This window comes from Calypte anna, chromosome 1 (assembly GCF_003957555.1).
Source record: "Calypte anna isolate BGI_N300 chromosome 1, bCalAnn1_v1.p, whole genome shotgun sequence".
NCBI lineage: Eukaryota > Metazoa > Chordata > Aves > Apodiformes > Trochilidae > Calypte > Calypte anna.
The window spans coordinates 126,705,766-126,728,707 of NC_044244.1; the positions used below are offsets into that span (position 1 = coordinate 126,705,766).

At 36.9% G+C, this 22,942-nt stretch overlaps 1 protein-coding gene across 3 annotated transcripts in view; it reads right to left on the bottom strand.

Moving 5' to 3' along the window:
• TBL1X (transducin beta like 1 X-linked) overlaps window positions 1-22,942 on the bottom strand; it is a 201,411-nt gene that overhangs the window by 83,123 nt on the left and 95,346 nt on the right. For all 3 annotated transcript variants that reach the window (XM_030446191.1, XM_030446170.1, XM_030446181.1), the window contains one exon: window positions 11,244-11,351. The gene's annotated coding sequence lies outside the window, so the exon portion shown is untranslated. The remainder of the gene's footprint in view (window positions 1-11,243; window positions 11,352-22,942) is intronic.

The window sequence follows — 22,942 nt, forward strand, 5'->3', positions numbered from 1 at the left end:
AACAGCAGAATGTTAATTTTTATGTGCTAGATCAGATGAAAACTCTACATGCTAGCCAAAACCTATTCTGCATTGTTCAAAACAAAACTAAGAGTGGCTAAATTAATAGAACTATTCTGATGACAAGACACAGCATACAAGAAACTGCCGTTGATTTTAGTTTTTAGGCTCAGATAGTGCAAAATACAAGAGTAGGAAAATATGATCACAGATGCATGAATTCATCAGTTCTATCAGTTCAGCTCTAGTTTAAAGCAGTTTTAAGTGATCTCTGATAATGAAAAGTGACGGGACCAGATCAAATGGTGCAAGTGATTTGATTAGCTCCATGCTAACCATCACGGGGAGATTTGATTTTAGAAAGGAGCAATCATGTCTGACTGTGGTAAACAGCTCAGCATATGCCTTCCAAGGTTAACATCTTGATCAGATGATCAGACTGAGATCTGCTGTCTTCACAGTCTTTTTAGCTACGTCCCCCATTTCAAGCTTTTGGTAATTTTAAACACAAATAACTACAATTAAGAGAATGATGCAAGTTTCTGTAACACCAAGAAACCACCTGATGAATAAAGTCTGCTGTGTAAACTCTATCCAGGTCTATTGAAAAATATAATTAAAAGTATGTAAGCAAGCTGCAAGGCTGAGTTGAGCAGTCAACTAGATAAACTGGGACAATGCCACAGCATTTTAGGTATATCCTCAAATATTTCACCAACACATCAACTCCAGTAGTAATGAACACGGTGCACTACTATAAATTCTACTTCCTCTGTTTCTGTAAAAACAATGCCACTCCTATTTTGCTTTTTCTTTCAAAGGGACATAAAATTCTTTCACTGCAAAAACAAAAAACAAAAAAAACCCAAAAAGGGTTTAAATCAACACAAACACAACCTCATTTGTCTACAACATATTTGTGTAAAAACTTTAGAAGTGCAAAACAATATAAGGATGCAAACCATTAACTGTTAATGAGTTCTTAACATTTGCTCTCTTGTGAAATCCTAAACCAAAAGTGACTTAAGAGTCTAGAGCAGAACAAATGCAAAAGCCTAGATTTCAAAAAGCCTCCAGCAAAACTAAGATGCTCTTTACTCACAGCACTGTTTGCAAGGCGAGAGCAGACACTGGTTAGAGGATGGCTGACCACAGCAAAAGAGAACTCTGAGAGACACAGCACCATGAAAAGATTTGAGGAATGACTGAAACAGGCACCACAAGAAAAAAGAAAATTCTGCCTAAGGAGATTCTGTAAATTCTCCAAACATTGACATGGACGGAAAAGTTAATACAAAGGAAAGAATGATGGTTCCTCTACAGAGAGAAAAAAGGAAAACAGTTGGCAAATTTCTATTTACACTTATCACAGAACTGGAAATAGACAACAATAACAGGCTTTATTTGCCTAAGTTTTCTCTCATTTTTGGATACTTGCCAGACCAGCTAATCAGGCCTCTGTGAAGTGGAGAAACTCCGAGGATGCTTAGGCTCCAGCCCCTCAGCTGGGGTTGTGAGACCATAATTTCCTTCCCTTCCACTCAACATGGAAGTTGGATCGTGCCTGATCCAACTGCTTCTGCTGATCCCCTTCTTCATCCCTCAGAGCAGTCTTCAGATCCATGTCACTTCAGATAGCTTTCTTTCTTGACTTCTGCTGGTCTAATCTTGGGTTATTTTACTTAAAACTGCGTAATTTTAGGCTTCTGTCTACTGATGGGGAGAATTTTCACTCCTTGAGTTTGCAAAGATCATAAATATTAAAACACTTTCAAAACTGTACCTAATTCGGATAAATTAAAAATCTTTGGGCCTACTCTTAAGTGGTTAAATTGCAAAAGATCTATCAGTATCTAACAAGAAATCAAATGCATACAGAAAAAGGGAAAATGACTCCTCCAGTATACTACAAAACAGAAGTTCATCAAGTCAAATTGTTTAGAACAGAATCATCCCTACAATTAATAGCTTGACGTAAAGCTAAAGTTGTTAAAAAGAAGGAAATTACAAAAATATTGGAATGATTTTGTAAAATCTGGGAAGTCTGAAGCAATGTTCTGGGAAAACATGGCTGGAAAGATCTCCTGGCATATCAAATAACAAGTTGAGCCTTGGTCATATTTGATCACAGCTGAACCCTTAGATCAAAAAGTAGTTTGCCAAAAATTATGAAGCTGGCAGTGTAAAATGAGTTTCTTGTACTAAACCTGAAGTATTTTTAACACAAGGGATTAATTTACATTGGAGATCAGCAAACATTTTGAAACAAATGATTAAGCCTCAAATGACCGGAGTTATTTAATATCTGTATTCATAGATGTAATCCTATGAGTAACAAGGAGACACTGTTTCACTTAAGACCAAATTAAAATGTTTATTCAAAAAAGGTGAACTACACCCTTCTTTTATGCCAGTAAAAGGATTTTTGTTTTTGCATGATGAGGCTGAATTTTTAATAGAGAGGGGAAAACTAATCTCAATGTCAAAACATATTTGTGTCAAATCTTCTCTGGAATAAAGTTCATAACTTGAAAGCTCCAAGAACAAATAAGCATATTTTCTCCATTTCATTTCTCTACAGACACAAGAAGACATTCTAATGTGAGTAAGCCTCTAACATTGAACTTCCTAATAATAAGGCAAGATAATTAACCCATTTAAAGTCTAGTTTGAGTTATATGTGCCATATGATTCAACTCCTCTATAAAAGCCAGCAGCTACACTTGAATTACATCAAAATTTCTCCAAACTAATTTTGTTTTGCTATCAGTGTTAAGCAGAAGAGGCAAAAACTTGAGCTTAAATGCCAGAAGCTGCATTTTGACTGCTCAGGATGTATTTACACACCATTTGAAGCAATTCCTTATTATACCTTGATCTGGAACAGCATTTCTGAGCCAGCAGTGCAGAAATTACCATCAACTCATATGGTAGAAATACTTCTTATGAGAGATTGCTGATTTTCTAATCTTGTCAACTACACTTAATGGGACATATTCAGAACACATGCTTTTAAATAAAACAGCTACTGTACAAGTTTCCCTCTTCCAATTGCGAAAGAAAGGATTGGTTGCTAAAGGCAAAAGCACACTAAGAAGCTGTAAAACACCACTGTAAACAAACTGCAAGTTCATCTTTCTATATTAGACATTTTTCATAATTGCCTTAGCAAAAGTTATTAAATGTGTGATATTTTTTATCTGTATATAATTAAAACATCATAGACAATTAATAAACAGTGTAAATAGTTCAACATAAAACTAAAATTGTTATTTCATTTGCAGACCAGTTCCAGTTCTCTGTGGGAATAAGGCAAATGACATAGCTCATCTATTAAGGAGGCTCTCAAACAGTAATCTGAAGGGAAACTTTAATTGTTTTTTTTTTTTCCTACAGTGTCTTCCATGAAACTAACCTCAGGTTTTGCTTGGTACTTGACAGTTGAACAAAGAGAGGAAATGCCTAACCAGTCTTGAACTCACTGGAACTGGTAAGAAAGGTGTCAGTGGCCTCAGACCACTAATAAGGATGAGCAAAGATCACTATGGTACAAACTTCAAAACATGTGATCATTGCCTTTTTGTTAAATGAAGAATTCTCTGAGTGAGGCAGGCACCTTTTCTGTGTTGTGAAAACTAAAAAAAAAAATCTCATACTTTTAAAATTAGTTTTACAATGTTGAATGTAATAATTCTATAAAATACAAACTAAAAGAAAAAACAACAAAAACAAAAACCCACTCCCCCCCCCTCTATTTTCTATCAAGGAATGCAAAATCATTAAGATTAATCTTTACATCCAGAGACCTTGATTATGGGGGAAACTGAATAGGGACTAGAGAGAAATTATTTTACATTTCCTTGATCAGAGATACACAATCATGCTATAGAAAAAGTCTCCTATGATTGATTATTTTCTTTATTAGGACTTCAAGCAGGCTAGATAAAAGGGAAATTAATTTGTGCATGCATCAGTTAACTAAGCTTATTTAAACTGATTTAAGTTGATGATAAACACAATTCAGGATGCAGAGATTTAGGATGCTTGCTAATTTATCTTGTAGTCCACAGAGTAACCAATAAAATAAGCTAACCATCTCAGATATAAGTAAAATTACAAAACCACTTTGTTTTATTACAACAGATACACTGTTTGAAAGAACCTCTTACTTGTTCCCCATACATTTTCTGGGAAGGTAGCAGCCATATCATCCCACTATCCTGAACTACTTATAAGGAGAAGATGCAGTGCTATACATCCCTGAGAAGTCTCCTCATGTGTAAAGGTCTTCTGAAGGCAATACAGACTCTTCAAAGAGAAGGGGCTGTGCCCACATCAGTGCAAAGTGACACAGTGCAGAAATGGTTGCACCAACGTAGAACTCAGTGTGCTGCAGCTCTTTGCTCCTTAGCTGGAGCTTTCTGTCCAGCCCAGATGAACCAGAGCAGCAGAGACTGTCTGGTCTCTCCTTGCCAGCTGATGCTGGAGCATCCCAGTGTGTTTTACCAGACTTCAGCAAGAGCTGGGTGGAAACAAACTATGTGCTGAATCACTCAGGGATACTTGAGTGCACTGCTCCTTTGGTTCAGGTGCAGGCTCTGTAGTAACTTAAATGACCACAACTTTTTCTGTGGTGATCATTCACTCTCCATTATACCACTACAACTACTTTGCTAAGCAAGCGTAGTAACATTAATGAAAGAAAAGCTTGGGCCAAGGTACACCATTACAAAGCCAAGAGTAAACCTGTGACCTTGGTGTAGAAGTAAAAATGTACTATCAGTGATGACATGCTTGTAATTCCGATTTTTATTAATTATATCTGAAATCTCACCAGTTTGCAGCCAACTACTACATCTGAACTCTCACTACTATAAATAAGCAAACTTTTGAGAAAAAGTAACGATTCTGTTTCTTTTCATCACAGTGTTAAGGGTGAAAATTAGACAGTAAAATATCACGAGAAAACGCTCATGGGCTGCCTGAAGATGGAAATTCTTCTGAGATTAACTGAAGGTAATCGGTCTATTTGGCATAAATGTTCACCATGCACTACCTAGATAACAGTATGATTATCCATAAATTATATTAATGTTCTATTAAATCAATGCAATTCAGGTAGGAACAGCTCATAAAAATATGTAAATATCAATACAGATCCTATACATCTCCAAGACTTAATTTATAGAGAAACAAGGTACTGAAAGAACAATTATATTACATGTTCTGTTTTTCTGTGGGATGACTGCATGAGACGTTCAGCTGTTTAGAAGTATGTTTAGCTAGACTGCCTGTAGTAATTCCATTTCTACAGCTTAATGTGATAAAAGAATTCAGTTCAAAACAAAAGCTCCAAGGGAACAAACCTTTAAAAAAGCAGAAAATTCTTTCAGAGGAAAACTGTCCTGATTCCTTTTGGGAAGCAGCAGATTTACTATACAGAGTCCCTCATTACAGGTAGTTTGTAGAAGACACCAAGTCCCTGGGATGTGCCACTCACACTGTGTTTGCACGATACACGTACAAGGCCACACCTGAGTTTTCCAGGAGTGCTGCAGCCTGAACTGAATTCCCTGACCTGGGCAAATTTCTGCAGTTCTGCCCAGGCAGGATGAGCAGACTACTGGTGGATGAAGAGAACCATTGGACTGTGTGAAATCTCTGCTGAGTAAACTCATGGGAAGAGTTCTGGGCAACGCAGACCTCTACTCTTAGCCGGTGGCATCTCCCACACTTCTGAGCAGCTGCAGATTTCTAAACCAGATTTCATTCACACACATCATGGAGATGTGCATCTTCTGCTTAATCTGGCACTCCAGGTAAGCTAAATATACACATTAACAATTACAGTGAAAAGCTTTTCTTTCTCTACTTTGCTAGCACTATGAATGTAGCTCCCCAATGTGCTCTACAAATCAAAAGACTGAGAATAAAGGAATGTCACAGCCCAGTCATAAAAGGCCTGACTTATGCCCTAATGATCACCAGCTTCATTTAAAAATCAAAGGATAAAGCATTTTACTATCTTGTTTTGGAATGCTAGCATCTTCCAGTCTCTCTCCACTGTCATTGAAACCTTCCTTGTAACCTTAGCTGTGTTAAAGAAAAGAGGTTTTTTTTTTAAAAAAAAAAAAAAAAAAAAAAAAAAAAAGAAAAAAGAAAAAAAAGAGCAATAGTCTTATTCCACTAGCAGTACTTTAAAGCATTACTGTATAAAATGAAAGCTCAAAGCAAGTATCTCAGAAGTTACCCATGACTAGAAGTCATAGATTAGTTTCCTCATCTCTCTGGCACAATGTAAAGGCATAAAAACCGGTACCTAATAGACAAGCTTGTGTTCTAGCTGGATATACTGACTTGGTTGAAAGGCCAGAAAGTACTGATTAAGTACTATTTCATGAATAAAAGCAGAGTTCAGTTAGCTAAGATTCACTGAGTAGCAAGAGATATATCTAAGAATATAAGAACAAAATTCTGCTTTAGCCTTGAAACTGCTGCAAATTTAAGGAATGTTTATTTTTACGTTATTTTAAAATATAGCTATTTTAGAAAATATTATGACAACAGTTCACTATTTTTTGTGAACAGAAAAAATGCCATGTGACTTTTAAGAATAAGGAAACACTATGTATAATGAATACTGAGTAGGGAATAGTTCATATAGAGGTCCACAGGTGCCATAGTAATTGTTGATAATACTTGAAAAACAATTTTAGAGGTCGAAATCAATAAACAGTTTATCAGATACAACCAAGAATTATATTATAAAGGATTCTGTTTAGAAGTAGTTTGATTTTTCCTGTTCACAAATCTAGCTGACCAACAAAATTATTTGGTTGGATCTACTGCCAAGAGCATCTTTTGTTACCATACAGAAAGCTTCTCTCTCTGCCTGTCCAGTACCATTGATAAAGCTCTAAATAAATTATATCTAACCATTAAAAATCCATAATTGAAAAAACTATAAAAGTTGTTAAGAAACAAGTATACACAGATATATTCTAATACTTAAACTTATGCACTTGCAAGCCAACACTTTGATGATAGTTTCTTATACTTGTAGAAGGTACAATATTCTTATATAAAAAGACACACATTCAATCAAAATCAACCACCTTAACACTGACCTATATTTAATGAAACATTCCTCTCAATCACACTAAATGAATGCTTCTGAAATGTTTCTGAAAAAAATGCTGTTCTGGAAATATTTTTCAAAAAGAATACTGAAAGATACCAAAAATAGTCACAACTTGCACCATCACATTTCATTTATAAAGCATTCTCAAACGGCACCCATTCCAAGCTCTTTCTACAACACAGAACCTGTTCAGCCTTACCAGCTGATATGTTAGAAATATCTTCCACTTAATATCCTATCCATCTTCCTCTCAAATTCAAAGTAACTAATTCATACAATAAACATCAATCTAGTAAAGGGTGATCTGTTTCTTCCTAGGTATCATGTGCATACTCCTACTGTTTAAAACTGAATTCCCCAATTCTTCATGTTCTCACATCTAATTTTACCTCATTTCTGTTTCATCTTGCATTTTATATTCTAACATTTTCTCCTCTATGCATTCATACAATGTATCACACATGGTCTTGGTGCAGTCAAAGCCTTGTAAGTCGTCATCTCCATTGTATCAATAATGAACAATGATAACAGCAAGAATGCATGGAACAAAATTAACATGCCCGTATTTTGTTGTAAAATATTTTTTTGGGGGTCTTGGTAGTGATTTGGCCATGTTTTTCAAAAGCCACTGCTAACTTGGGGAAATAATTTTGGTGCCTACCTAGCAGACAGTACTTAAGTGGACTGACACTCACCAATTAAAAGTTGTTCCCATAGCTTGGGCAACTAAACTAGTAAAACAAAGGACTGAAAAAACTTCCATGTTCCATTCCCAGGCATAGGGGACCATCTACTAAGAATTATTTCTAACTTTGAAAAATGTTAATGTGCAATACCATTGATCCCTTCGCTTTGGGATTTCCCTACACTGCTTCAGATAAGCACCTGTTACAGAACTATCTGATCACCTTTGCAGTGTTGATCTTCAAAGTCCAGCTCCAAGGAATTTCTGTATTTGTCGCCAGGAAGTTACATGACATTTTCCTGGAGCTCCTTTCTTTGAAGCATGACATCTTCTACTTTTATTGGTTCTGTCTTCACCTTAGACTGGTTAGAGACATTCTCTTGCAGAGATGAAAGCCCCAGTGTTACTACGAGATGGAGAAGTGCTAAAGCACGTACTGTCACTCCCAGTTACAAAATCTACAGCAAGTGTAAGACCAGATGCATGTTTAGAAAGGAAAATGTGAAAGAGATCCTGGAGACTTGTCTGATCCTCAGAGAGGCAGAAAATAAAAATTCTGATGACTGATTCTTGGCTATGTATCTGGTGAAAAGCTGAGAGATTCTAGCCTTTGGAACAGCAACTCACAGCCATGGCGAGAAGGAGCTGTGTTCAGGGAATAATCACCTCACTGATGTGGTTATGCTCTTTGGACAAGGAAAACTTACGACAGGCAAAAAGCTTCTCAAGCAAACCAGGAGGTATTACAGAAACAGATGTAATACAAACTCAACCCTACATATGAACACTTAAGTGAAGAGAATAATCATGGGGAGAAAGAAACAGGCAAGAGAGGCAGCAAACTCATGTTTAGGAGATGTTTTGTATAGTTGCTATCATTTAAAAATGTTGGGGAGAAAAACATAAACATCAGTATTTCTAGCTTTTTAGGAAAAGAGAGCCTTAGAAAAAGAAATTGAAGATGGTTCTCTACATTATTGGCACCATTATCTCTCAGAATTACTGATAAGCCAGAGAGGGAGAAGATCTTGAATTCATGCAGGCAATAAGATAAGCAGATCCCAGGAGGACATAGTGTTGGTAAGGAGATAAAGCAAACCACCAAACCATAATCAGAGAGCTGGGTGATCTGCTCTTCAAGTCTGTATTTGGAAAACATGAAAAGAACTAGGGAGGACATCCACCTGAGAGATGCAACACAGAGATAAAATGCAGTCACGCAGAAGCACATCAGGTGCTCCTAAATTTTTCTTCTTCTCATATCAAAAGGATAATTATGATCTGGACCTGCACATTGACTATGCAAAGTTTAGTTAATCACAACCGTGACACTTCATTAGACCAGCAGACCAGAGGAAAGTGCAGCATTTGGGAGAAAGTGCAGAGATTAAAATGTGGAAGGACTCTCCCTACCACATTTTCCACTAGGGATCAAAGACCACTACTAAATAGTCCAGAAAAGGGAACCTGTGGCAAAAAAAATTCACACTTTAATTCTAAGCTAAGGGTGTAAAGAGATTGAAATACATATTAAACATTAAAAAACCACAAATAAACAACAAAACAACAACAAACAAACAACAAATCCTGATAGAAATTAATTTAAATAGGAAATTTTGGGAAAAAAAACCCATTAAAGAAAGCAAGAAACTCCAACTTCTGATTCATGTTTTGAAAGAATGCATGCATTCTTTCAGATGTTATGCTATTCAAGAATGCTATACAAAAAACCTCAACATATATTTTCTTCTCTCTAAGTAGAAAAAAAACATTTTTACAGATAAGGAGGCCATTAGTAACCAAAATGAATGTTAAAAGACAACTTTAAAAATAGCACACCCAGATAATTTGTGCCTCAGAGTCCTAAAAGTGTTTGCAAGAGTATAATTTCAATGATGCTAATTTTCAATACATTTTGGAACACCAGAGAAATTCAGTGAGACTGCTAATATTTTCTGCCAATATTTGAAGGCAAAAGGCAATATGAACTCAGTAATTATAGAGCTCTAAGCCGTTATTAATCTCAGGCAAAATAACCAGCAAACTGAAAAAGAATAAGTTCACTGGGAAATTACACAAAAAAAAACCTGATGCCAGTGAACACAATTTTATAGAAACTTGGTCAGTAAAACAGAAAGTTTGATTTAATCATCTGATAAAGTAACAAACTGTGGTCAAGAGAAGTTACTCCATAGATGGAACACACTGACTTCTGAACAGCATTTAGTTGCAGCTACGCAACTTTTCAGAGTAAGAAATTATTATCAGTATTATCAGGTATGATTAAGATATGGCCATAAGGTAGTATCTGTTAACAGGATATAATATTTGAAGAAGAGAGTGTTACCTTAACAAAATAATGCAGTACTAGCTCAGCTTTATTTTTTAATAGCATCCATAATATAAAAGTAAATATTGTTGACATTTATAGCACAAAAATTGTCAGGATTGGCTAATAAAGGCAACAGAGTGGTTATTCAGAGTAATATGGACTGCTTTCTTAGATGGGGATAATGTATTTTTGGAATTATGTAGCAAGAAAGAAAGAATGCAGGTAATACCCAGAAGATGAAGCATAGAAACCAAGGACTTAAAATATAAATACAATCTTTATGGCATAGAAAACAATGCAACACAGATACCGGTGAAACCTTACAACAAAAGGGAGCAATAATCACTCCCCACATTTAAGTGCATACAAACAAAGATACTACTTTTTTTAACAGCACTACTGCTGTTACTGCTTGATACTGTACTAGTAAAAACAGCCCCCATATTTTTTTCTGCAGATGGCAAAGATCTTGGTTTTTCTTGATGTGTTCTCCATAACTTTCCTAAAAAGGGGAAGAATTCTGTACCTCCTTAAGATGTTAACCAGAATGCCTCACATTCTGTTATTAGCACAGCAAGGGATTTAGAAGGTCACTGTGTGAAAAGAGCACAGCAGCAACCTGAAAAGGCTGCAGAGTACTCCTGAATGTTACATGAACACAGAATCCGTCTCTACCAACCCTCCAGGAGGGTGAGAGAACTCAACCCTCATGCTACCAACCAAGCAGGACTAGCAGGGGTGTAGCTAGAGTGTCCAGAGAGATCTTAACCACTGATGTGATTTGGGGTTATTTCCTATCATGGCAGTTACTTAAGAATGAAGCCACTTAAAGACTCACACTGTACTTATTTGTGGCTCTTCAATCTGTAACCTAAAAATCATCCCTGAATATATATGTAGACTTTTTTCCAAATATCTGTATTTGAGATAGCCTTAAATGACAGCACTGGTAGAAGTACATCACCACGTATATGCACAGGAAGTAGCTGCACGCATGGCTTCACCAGGAAAAAAACTGAGAGGCAGTTGGACAGGAAACAGAATTTCTGAGGTAACCTCCCATTTGGTGATTCCTTTTGGCTTACCTGGTCGTGAGACCCTTGAGCTGCTGAATTCTGCTCCTCGCAGGCTGATGTCAAGAGTCTGGGGGTTTGAGTTACCATGGAGATCACCACATCTGACAGCTGAGAGGGCTGCAAGGAGAGACAGAGGTACCCGTTAAGCCAGCTTCCACCACCTTATCAAAACAAGAGCATTTAATTCCTTTTGATTCTGGTATTTGCCAAGGTACTAGTTAACAAGTAAGAAGCTCTGGCAGAACCACAAGGGGAAAAAACCCATTGCCCACCACAGAAGGAATGAGAGAGGCAAGGGCAAGCCCCAGAGACTCACAGCATTCAAGCACTCTGCAAAGCCGTGCACTTTTTCAAGAACCTGGAAGAATCCGAATACCCCCTGAGCTTGGCTCAACTATTTTCAGCCTCTTTGGTCAATTATAAAATCATCAAGCAGTTCATCCAGAACCACTGCTGAGCATAGGACTGAAACACCAGCACGCTGCCCGAGAACAGCAGGGGACACACAAGAGTGCTCCTGGAGAAAGCTTCCAGTGGGAGCTGATTGAGCGTCACTTCTGAGTGGTAAGAAGTACACCAAAGAAATTACCTTCCTGTACGTGTTGGGGGAAAAGTCTAAAGGAAAGCACTTATGAAAATCACACATAAAAGGCAGCCTGGCATTCTTCTGCAATAATAAACCTATTTGCAAACTTGTTCATGCATGATGAGTAAAGACTTATTTCATACATTTCCTCTGCCATTTCAAGGCCATGAATCTTGACTCCTTTCCTATTCCTGCACTTCAAGCCTTAAGTCCTACGCTCAGTTTTTGTCTATATAATCTAATAATTAAATGATAATAATAATCTAACATGAAATGATATATTCATTGGAGACTTTTAAAATTAATTATACTCTTCCACATAAATGTCTAAGAGCTTTTAGAACTATACATTAAGGATCATTTTATGATATAATCAATTTAATAAATAACATAGTTAAACACATAATCGGGAGCAGATTTTCCCAACACTGGATGTACAAAATTCTCAGATGGCATTCTGAGATTCCTCTTGTCATCTCTCCATCTCATTTTGCTGTGGAGCATGTTATCTTTATGCAAGATACAATATACTCAAGAAGCACAACCCCGTGTGAATACAAAATCTGAAAATCCAAGCAACAATTACAGAATTTTTCTGTTACAACTTCTCCATGTCTCACAGAAAAATTGTTAAGAGCATTATTATATTTAAATGGTCTCTATTTAATAATCTGACATTATGCTCTGCAACAGTAACTACCACATGCTGAGGCTCCTCGGATGACAAATGCCAGGAAAATAACTGGCCCATTTGTGCTGAAGGCTTCTGCAAGGTTTATGGAGTTTAAAGGATACTGTGAAATACCAGATCCTTGTGCTGTAGCACAGTAAATGGAAGTATTGCTATTGGAGAAACTGGGGAAATTGGAGAAATTCTATTATAATTATACTTCTGAATTGGTTGAGTCATGTTTTAATTTGTTCTGTTTACAGATCTTACATACTGGATCACTGGTATCTTTTATCAGTGACAAAATTACTAAGGCCATTGCTCTTCCCATGTTGCTCCAAAGTAGGCAGAAGGTATCAGTACAGGCAGTGCTGGTAATTCTGGCTGGAACTGAAGCCTATAATAAGATTGTCTTTGCTTACCATGCCAGACAACTTTTTGCTAAAAACATTCATACCATCTCCACTGAAAAAGTTTGTGAAGACAAGAGCCAATTAAATGTATTATTTCCAAGAATGAAGCAATGGGAAAGAGACAAATTAGCTATTAAAATATATTTCTTTATTATTATTTTATTAGACATAAGTGTCAGTGACACTTTAAAGTTACATAGATTTCCCTTATGATTGAGTGAGAGCATACTTGTGGAGGGTTGTAGTAATTTGTCATGCTAGCAGATGCTCCTACCTATAAGGCTTTACTCAACAATGAAAGTGTCTAAAAATCGAATTTCATACAGAAATAAGCACTAACATAAACTATGAAATACACAGTATGCAAAGAGATAAAGTGGTTTTTAAATTTTCATGTTAAAAAATTCATTGGTAACATTAACATCACAGCCTATCACTATTTAAAAAAGGACTGAGGTCTCTACACTTCAGAAGGAAAAAAATACCACCACCTACCAGAGATCACAGAACATAGCCACTGTGATTACAGTACTGGAGAAAATACTTTAATATGAAGCATTTTGAGAATTCAGATTGTACAGTTAGTTTATAAAAAAAAATCATGGATGACCTGATTACACCACCTAGGTATTTTTATGGAGAGAAAATACTAAGTACCAACTGGCTTGTCAATCTAGCAAAGAAGAGCCAATATGAAACAAGCAGCATCTGCAAAATGATGCCAAATACAAAGGAGAAATAAAGCACGTTTTTTCTCACTGGTAACTAACTATTAGTGAAGTGATCAAAAGGAAAACACATAAGTTCTCTGTTTGTTGATAACAAGATTTAGCAGGACTTGCCTACAAGATGAATGTTTGTGAAAATGCAAGTTATCCTCTAGCCATACACAAGTACTGGGTTTCATACAGCTAGGCAGAGTTTGCACCACGAAGCAAGGGAGATCAGCTGACACAGTCATCCCTTCGTGGTCATAAATGACGTATGTTCTGATCCTAAACAACTGCCTGGCTTTGCAACTAAAGCAGTGGATGGCAAGGAGTGCTGTGCACGCTAAGCTGCTGGTGCTAGCACATTCTAAGTGACACATATGTGCACGTCTATAGTGAGAGAGTGGGTATGTGTTCAGGCCATCCATAGAGTCAGAGAATTTCAACCATCCTTCCAGAGACAGGTGTACTAAATTCTTCTGCAAATAATATTCCGGCTTCTAATTTAGGGAGCCATTTCTTTCTTCCATGAACTGAAAGCATTCAGTCACAGCAGCAGAAGCTCTTCAGACAGGTCATTCGGGGCATCAGACCAAAGGCAGGCAGTATGAATGCTGCTCTCTGAATCTGTACCTCCACTTCACAGGTGAAGAACAATGAATAACAGTGCTGTTATTAACTACCTGCAGTCCTACCCTTGCAGGCACTAAGCTTCCCGGGCAGAAAAAGCTTCCTGCTGGGGTATTTCAGAGGGTCAGACAAGCAGTGCTCCACCTCAGCTAAAATCCAGGTGCTGTCATGACCCTACAGCACCACACTCCCAGCTCTCTCCCTAAAAGGCAGCCCCCCTCCAGGCACACAAGTAACATGGGTTTCTCACAAAAAGGGGAACAGGAGGAGAAAAGGATAAAAGTAAAAGAAATGGCCTGTTACACAACGGCTTTCACTTTTTGCATCGTTAAAAATTTTGTCCCTGAAGTAAAAGATAAGGAATGATATTGGAAGCATCAACTTATCTAGCTAGTGCTGTTGCTGTGCCTTGAGGAGCTAAGCTGCCAGGAAATTTAACCATGTTTAAATATCAACTAAAAATAATAGTTACAAAAATTCTTTCCTTTTCACTGATTGTAAATCTAGTACATATGGTGTGGCTTTGGATGCTGCACTGCTTTAGAAAACACTGAAGTCAGCCAAACAGCACAAATGTGTCCATCTAAATCTCCTTTATTTCTCAGCTGCTCCACTGGACACAACCTCTGTGAAGCGAAACTACAGAAAACAAAGATGTTCAATTAACACGCAGTTGATACAAAAATCCCTGTTTACAACAGAAGTTCAAATTTAAGTAAAGACTGCTAATCTTGCCTTTCACCCCTGTCCCCACGGTGCTGGTGGCAGAGCAGCTGCCTGATGGGATGTGGCAGAGTACCAGCTCGGGGCCTGCCAAGCCACCCAGCACCATTTACATCGAGAAGTCAATAAAGTGACATTTACTTAAAGAAGGCCTTAATTTGATGCCACAGATGAAATCCTGGGTTTACCTGCTTCATATGCAGATTTCCTTTTGCAGGCACTTGCATGAGTTTAGGAAACTGAAGTTAGGGGCTAGATATAGAGGGGACCCTTAAAGTTATCAACTGTGCAGGTGGTTAGAGGAAAGAGCACCTAAGCAGTATAGTGGATTTACCCTTGATTTAAACTCAGAGTAATCAGTCACATAATTTCAGAAGATGTTTTTGTAAATCCTACTAAGTATTTCTCAATCGATTTAGATACTCAAATGTTGTTCCAATCTGGTGTATGTATAAACACTTTTTCTGCACTGTTTCAACTAAATTGCTTTATTTTTACTAGCCAATATAGATGAGAGACCAAACCAGTGACATTACCATTCTGTCTAACCACATTTCTTTTTACACTGTTCCTTTATAAAAAACATCAGTTGGGTGACTAATCTATTATTCCCCTCCCTTCTGGCTTTTAAAGGCACAACAGAGTTTAAATGATAAATAGGCCGCCTTCAACAGACACTAAACTACAAAAACATTTTTGAAGGATTCCACTGTATCTCTGGGAAAACACTGCAGGATACATTGTGCACAACAGCAATATTTGGATTTCTTTCAAATTGCTAAACAGCTTTAATATTTTCAAACAATCCCTGGGGGAATATATTTATAGTAAACCTGAACTATATGGAAGAATAGGACATCAATAATTAAGCCACTCTTATGCACAAAAGTAACCTAAAATGTATATTCTAAAGCAATTTGTAAAAGGTATTAAGAATCAGTAGGGAAAACATTCCAGCATTTGCAAATCTTTTGCTAATGTACTGGATTGTTATTTTTTTTTATGGATTAGCATTATATATGAGTATAATCATAGCAGTATAACCACAGCTGTCTAAAGATCAGACACACATAACACAAGGTGCTGACTTCCTCCACCGTGTTTCCACTGAGTACCTATGCACTGGAACTGTAACCTCTGTTCAAAAAAACCCACACAACACCTGCATATCAATGTATTTGCCCTAACGTCTTATAGAGTAAATAAACATTATTTTAATGGCTTGCTATGATAAAAAATTTAATGTCTAGAGAGAGACATTTATGCATCTATCTTTCCCCCATAGCCACCTCCTCTAAAGGAGGTTAGAAGAGTTGGTTGATTTAAAATCTACCATAGATGAATCTGATTTGATGAAGAAAGCAAAGTCATGAGTCAGTTAGAAATCAGAGTCAACTTTGAAATAAATATTCATCCAAGTACTAGTGCAATAAGTTTTCCCATGGTAAAATCTGAGCCAAAGCAACACAAGAATCTCAGAAATAACCCCTGCCTTCCCAGAAAAACTTAAGAATACTTAAGACTTCAGAGCCTCTCAGCAGAATACTGCCCTCTTCCAGGTGCCTGGGCTGCCACTTTGAAGCAAGTGTCTCAAGGGAGACAAAACTGCAAGTGGAAGTTCTTCTCATGTATCATCTCAACTAACTCTCTCAAAGCTGGTGGACATCAAGAAATTCAGAATTTCAGAAGCATGATCTAGTTAATTTGGCTATAATCTGTCATCCCTTTTATACAGTTCCTCCAGACATAAATTAACTCTTAGCAACCCAAACATTAACTCAAAACAATGATTCTCAGAGCCAATCTGGAAGCCACAGTTCCAGCATTGACTCTCATAATTATTTACCACTGTCAATGCTTTGCCTGCACAGACACTTCAACCGCTTTAGTTTTTTTTCCTTTTTCAGCTGTGTACTTCAACATAGTAGATTTTCTATCCCATGTAATAGTGTTGGAGACAGGAGATATATGAGCTACCTACTATTATTTGATAGGCCAGTGTTTTCAGGAATAATAATGAATCTACAGAAATCTTAGCTCTCAGTAACCAAAGCAGGTACCAACATTAAAATGCTTAGTACTATAAGACAATCTTTTTACAGTACATGGAATCATGGATTCTGTGGCCTACAACACAGCAATTCTGATATTTCTTTTTTTTTTTTTTCCATCAGGAGGATGTATCAGAAAAGATGTATCAGAAAGCGTAACACTTATTTTACCAACCCTCTGGCAAACCAAATACTATTTTTCTAATTAACAAGTCCAGATAAAAAAAAACAAAAAACCAACCCAATAGTCTCTCTTGACAGTAACTCATGAGACTTATGCTGAACTTTGTAAAACACGAAACAAGGAGCACAGCATGCCTAGGACTGCTGTGATGGAAACATAGTGAAAAGCATTTAACTATTAATCTGTGATACACTGAGTAGGTGGGAAGGAATGATCCCCTTCAGAAGCATTGAACTGCAACCCTCTCGTTTGTCTATTTAGCTCTATCTCAGGCAAAAGAATAGAAGAAGAAAACAGAACAAAAACAAAATGTAGCCTCCTCTGCATTGCCCCAACAGTCATCATTAACTGATTTAAAAGTGCAAGCTTAAAAATAAAGGCACAATATTTAGATCAATTCATGTAACTTTTACCCTGAGTGGATCTGTATTCTAACCTAAGAAACGAAATTTCATGTTCCTGGCCCTCAGTTGTGCAAATACCACTTTGTTTTCAGCATGCACTCCTTGGAGGTGCCCAACAGCAGAGCAGCAGGTGAATGGGTTTGCTGTCTTGAATGATGCAGGGCATGTAGAGTTTTCTCAAGGTGCATCAGTAATGGGAATGGCAGCCCACAGCAAAGACAGAGCTAGTACAATTTCCCTAAACAACATCTAACATGTGTAGCTAATATCAGCACCAGCTTCCCTTTGGATTAGCTGTAGTTTAAAAGAAATTTTGAAGGTGGGATATGACAGGCAATGTGGTAATATAATCTTGGTGCTGCAGAAACCACTACAATGGACTTACCAGGAACAGAGGTAGCAGGCACACTGGACAGGCCACAGGGGATTTGGGGAGTGGCTTGTCCCCAAAGGACCTTTTGTAACTTCATCTTGGGTGAAATGTCAGCTACACATCACCGTAACCAGACGCATGTAAATGATAATTACTACATTTGAGTTGCATTTTCCCCTAACATTACAGCAATTGTATGAAACACTCTAGGCTAGAGGCTGCTGAATCAGGAAACGGATCAGAAGCTAACTAAAATGTCTTTCTAGTTATTGATTCCTGCACTCTGTTTCATGTCAGCTTCCTCGAATCCATCCAGCACAAGCACGAAAGGGTAATGAGTTTCTGAACACACACTCTAATAGTGCACACTGCATCAAAGCTTTCAGTAATTGCCTGGATGCTGCTTCCCAGCAGTACTAAACAACTTAAATATAATTAGCTGGAAGCCCTATGGGCTGCATTTCCACACTGGAACACCTCTTACACTAATCCATTTATCAGGCTGACAGATGACTGAATCACTGGTACTATGGACCCATTCTACTAATAATATTCCTTAAACCAACGTTTTGGGTTGTTCCTTATCCGAGTACATGTTTCCAAAATAAAAATCTGCATTATTTAGAGTGAGGAGAGAAGCAGGCATATCCACCATAACATAGTCATCTCTTGGCACTACTGAACAATCTTATTTGTTTCATCTGAACACTAAGTATAAAATGCTGGAGCAAAAAGGCAGAAAATGGAAATGAAATTAAGTGTATGTGTTATGGAACCATACAATGCCAAAAGTAACAGGGAGACACAAACACTGAAAGGTCTTTTGGAAGGCTTCCAGCCATTCTAGCTTTCAGAAGTTTGGGTAAGGGGACAGTTTTCAGGGTATTCTTCCTGAAGATGTCCTGATTATAGCCATCAAGCCAATATTTCTCCATACTATTTATTACTTGTACCTTCTGAATGATAGGTGACAAAATAAATTTTAAAGTTGTTTGAATTATATAAAAAAGACACTGACTGAACATCACGCTGCCATAGCCCTGCATTTTGCAAGCTGCTAGAAAGAATTCTTGTAAGAGTAAAAAAAAAAATTTCTATTTTATTGGGCAGAATTTTCTAATTTTGTGATGAAACCTATCATTTTTGTATCCCTGTGGTTTTCATTTCCATACAGGCCTCAATAGGTGGACTTCTGCAGGGGACAAGATTTTGGGGATTGTAGGCAAAGTCTTCCCAAATATGCCATGCTGTTGAAATGGAATAATTCTAGAAGTGCTATATTCTCATTGAATTCTTTTAAATTATGAAAAAAAAAAAATAAATTATCCAATGTTACACTTTTATGCTTCCTCTATAACAAGTTGTGCGACAAGAAATAAATAAGGGATAAAGCTGGTAATAGCCAGTAAGAGGATATAGAAAAAGGGGTTTTAAATGGTGCTTATCTTTTAGACCCATTCTACTGTGGTCAATAACCATTATTCTGGCTTGGAATCACTAGGCCCCATACGGAGCAGAACTGTTGTTAATCTGGTTATATCCCCTGGATGTTCTCATCAGGGACTCCGAAAATCTTGATGTAGTAAAACAATAAACCAAGTAGGAATGACTGCTTGTACTACTCATGCATGAGCCTAATAAATATGCTTGTTTTAAAGCTGATGGTCAACATTCACAAATTCTCTTTAAAGTAGTACTTCAAGCTAAAGTTAAACCTCATCCTTCTACCTGGAAAGACAGCCATCAGTATGAATTAAATTTCAAAGAGTGACTACAAGAGCTATACTAAAATATTTAGCAGTGAAAGTAGTAACTGAAAGATAGTTGCTCAGAAGCAAACACATTTAGCTTGTGAATCTCAGAACATGGCCAAGGAAGAGCAGCTACTCAGCTACTACTTTATTTTTGAAAATGCAGTCAAAGGTGTCACTGCCTGGTAAAGTACCTAGCAGGTTATTAAATACTGAGATGTTGGAGATGCCTTCGTGTGATCCCAGGAGCACAAATCTCAGTTTCACATTCTCTGTCCACCTACTCCTTCCCTCTGGTCTGAAACTGGAAAACTCATCTCAGATACAGTGACACGTGCACATCAGCCAGCCAACAGCCTGTCATTCAAAGCCAGCCTCTTCCTTCCCAGCTTCATCTCATCTGTTTTTTATATTTTCAGCTTCTACAAAAGAGCAGACAGTACCCTGAGTAAGGGCTGCCCCAAACCATATTGAACCTCAACACTTGTCAGTCATGCTTTCACATGAAATGCAGCATCTCACACTCCTGTTTCCACACACTCCTTTGAAAGGCAGTGGTATTGAGCAGAACATCAGATCTAATCAAAAGAAGGCTTTTGAAAAATGTTGAAAAAAATGTTGAAAAATCTTTTCTCCTCTTAGCCATTTTTAATAAAACAGATCATGGTCATGAATTCCTTAAGTAAGAATCTATCTTTGCCAGGGAGTAAATGTAACATTACTTTAACCTGACTCAAACCAGGACAAAAAGCTTGCCATATTGTCAGTGAAACTGAATTTCCTGGGAATTATTTCTTATTTTAGACAGCTCTTTAATTCTTGAGGTAAATAATATCCCTTTAAAGAACTTCCAAAATTATTACATAAACAGATTGTACCCTTTATTTTAAGCCAGCGGCAAATATACAAAAGCTTTATAGCTACATAGTTGGCTAAATTCTGGAGTTTTTTTATAGAAGCAGAAAAAAAGAGTCTGAGGAGAAGAAAGGAATCATCTAAGAATAAAACTTACAGCTGGAGCCATACTTCAGACAGCATACAGTTGGAAGACCATGGCATGCTAAGCAGTCAGATACTGCAAACATGCAGACAGTATTACGAGTGCAAATGAATGACTGTTCCAAAAAGCACACCAGAAGTAACCTAATATATCCATCCACAAACAGAACACTTAAGATGTATCTACTTGAAAATGAGACTTCTATATTCAGTAACTATTATCTTCAGCATTAGAAAAGCCTAGTGAAATTTCTTGCAAGATGACTTCTGCTCAGTGTTCATCTTTGGACTCCTGACAGGATCAAACCCAGAGCTGCCAATCTAATCCCAGAACTGGCCTTATTTTGGGTCAGGTGTTGGAGCAGAGACTTCCTGACGTCCTCTTCAACCTGAATTATCATATGACCCTACAATAATAACCTCTCCATATTAAAATTATATATGCTTGTTGCGCTATCTACGTTAAAAAAATTAATAAGAAACACAAAGACATAAACTTATGTAGTGAATTCAGACAGATTCAAAGATATCCAACATGAAAAGTTTTTTCTGATCAAAGTTTATGCTGTTTAAGCAACTACAACAAAGCTGAAGATGACTAAAGACATAGAATGTTTTTGTTAATATTGCAGTTACCTTCTAACATTACCTTTTCCTTTTTACCTAAATTACTTGAAGAGCTACAGGAGTAAAAAAATCTTTATATTAAATTAAATTACAGCTCAACTATATGACCTGCAATCCTTGTCCAATTAAAATGCATGACATACAGTAATAAGTTAAGCTTTGTGGATATCAAAACATTAAGCTGAGAATACTGGCTAGAGAAACACACTAGATAAAAAAAAAGAGCAGAAACATTACTGCATCTTTAGTAAACAGAACTGTGGGGGGAAAAAAAGAGCATTTCCAAGCAGGCAGACAAAAACAGCCTCCAACAAACATCACACAGACTCTGCAGTAAAGGAGCACCAGTCTGGCAGCTTCCACACCTGAGAAGCCCAGATGGGGATTTAAGCTACCTGGTGGAAGGTGTCCCTGCCTAAGCAGGGAGGTTGGAACTACATTTTCAGGTTCCTTCTAACCCAAACCATTCTATGACTCTACCAATATTCTATGACTCCTTTGAGTTGGTCAGTAATCTAGGTATTTCACCACATTTGAACTTTTTATTTAAAATCTTGTAAGAGTAAGAAGCAGAAGTGAAATTCCAGGAAAAAAACCTTAAAAATCATCATCTGCATGTTACGGGAAATATTTTTTTAAAGTTTTGGTCCAGTTCACTGGTTAGTTTGACTAACCTGATGGTTGATATAAGCTGTTTCATCATCATATGTCTTACAGGAGTATATGGGTATTTATGCCTCTACACTGAGACCAAATTCAACTCTTTTAAATTAACATATATGAAAAAGTTTATTTGTATTACAAGATTGGGATAGATTCCTTGAATTTATTTGAATAAAGTATAATCACAATATATATGATGTTCTATGCTTTAAAGCAATTATGATACCATAAATAGTATGAACTAACCACTTTTGCTTTTATCTCACTTTTCCATCTACTTTGAGAGGTATCTTAGCTAATAAAATTGCATATTTTTAATGGCTGTTTAAGCCAGTATTTTATTGAAGGGACACACAGTAAGATTCTAGTATTATTAAATGGTTATCTAAATGAGCCAATACATGGTTTATATTCTTTATCTCATGGTATGTTCAGACATAGATTCTAAGCCTGTTATGAAAATTATTAAATCAAGAGTCAGTAATTAACTTACTGGAAAAAAAAAAAAAAAAAAAAAAAAAAAAAAAAAAAAAAAAAAAAAAAAAAAAAGCAAAAAGCAAAAAGCAAAACCACTACACCAAGGCTCAAAATTCCAACTAACTAGTTGAACTAAGTTAAACTTGCTGGGGGGCAGAAGGTATTTTGAAATGTGGAAAATGGCATAGTTAAGTTGCTTTCCTTTTCCCTGAAGTTGTGTTGGCCTTGCTACTTCAGCATGAAAGTCCAAAGGTCCTGAGTCGGTTGCTCCAAACATAATTTTCTGAAAGCTTGCACGGACCAAAGAGCTCAAGAATGGAAAGAGGAAAATGCTTCTTATTATTTCAGCCCCGTGAAATGTCTCAGTGTTTAATGCTTCCCTGTACACTAACTTTACTTAATAAATTCTTCTCGCTCTGTTCAATGTACCCTAGGTCTGTTTTTTCA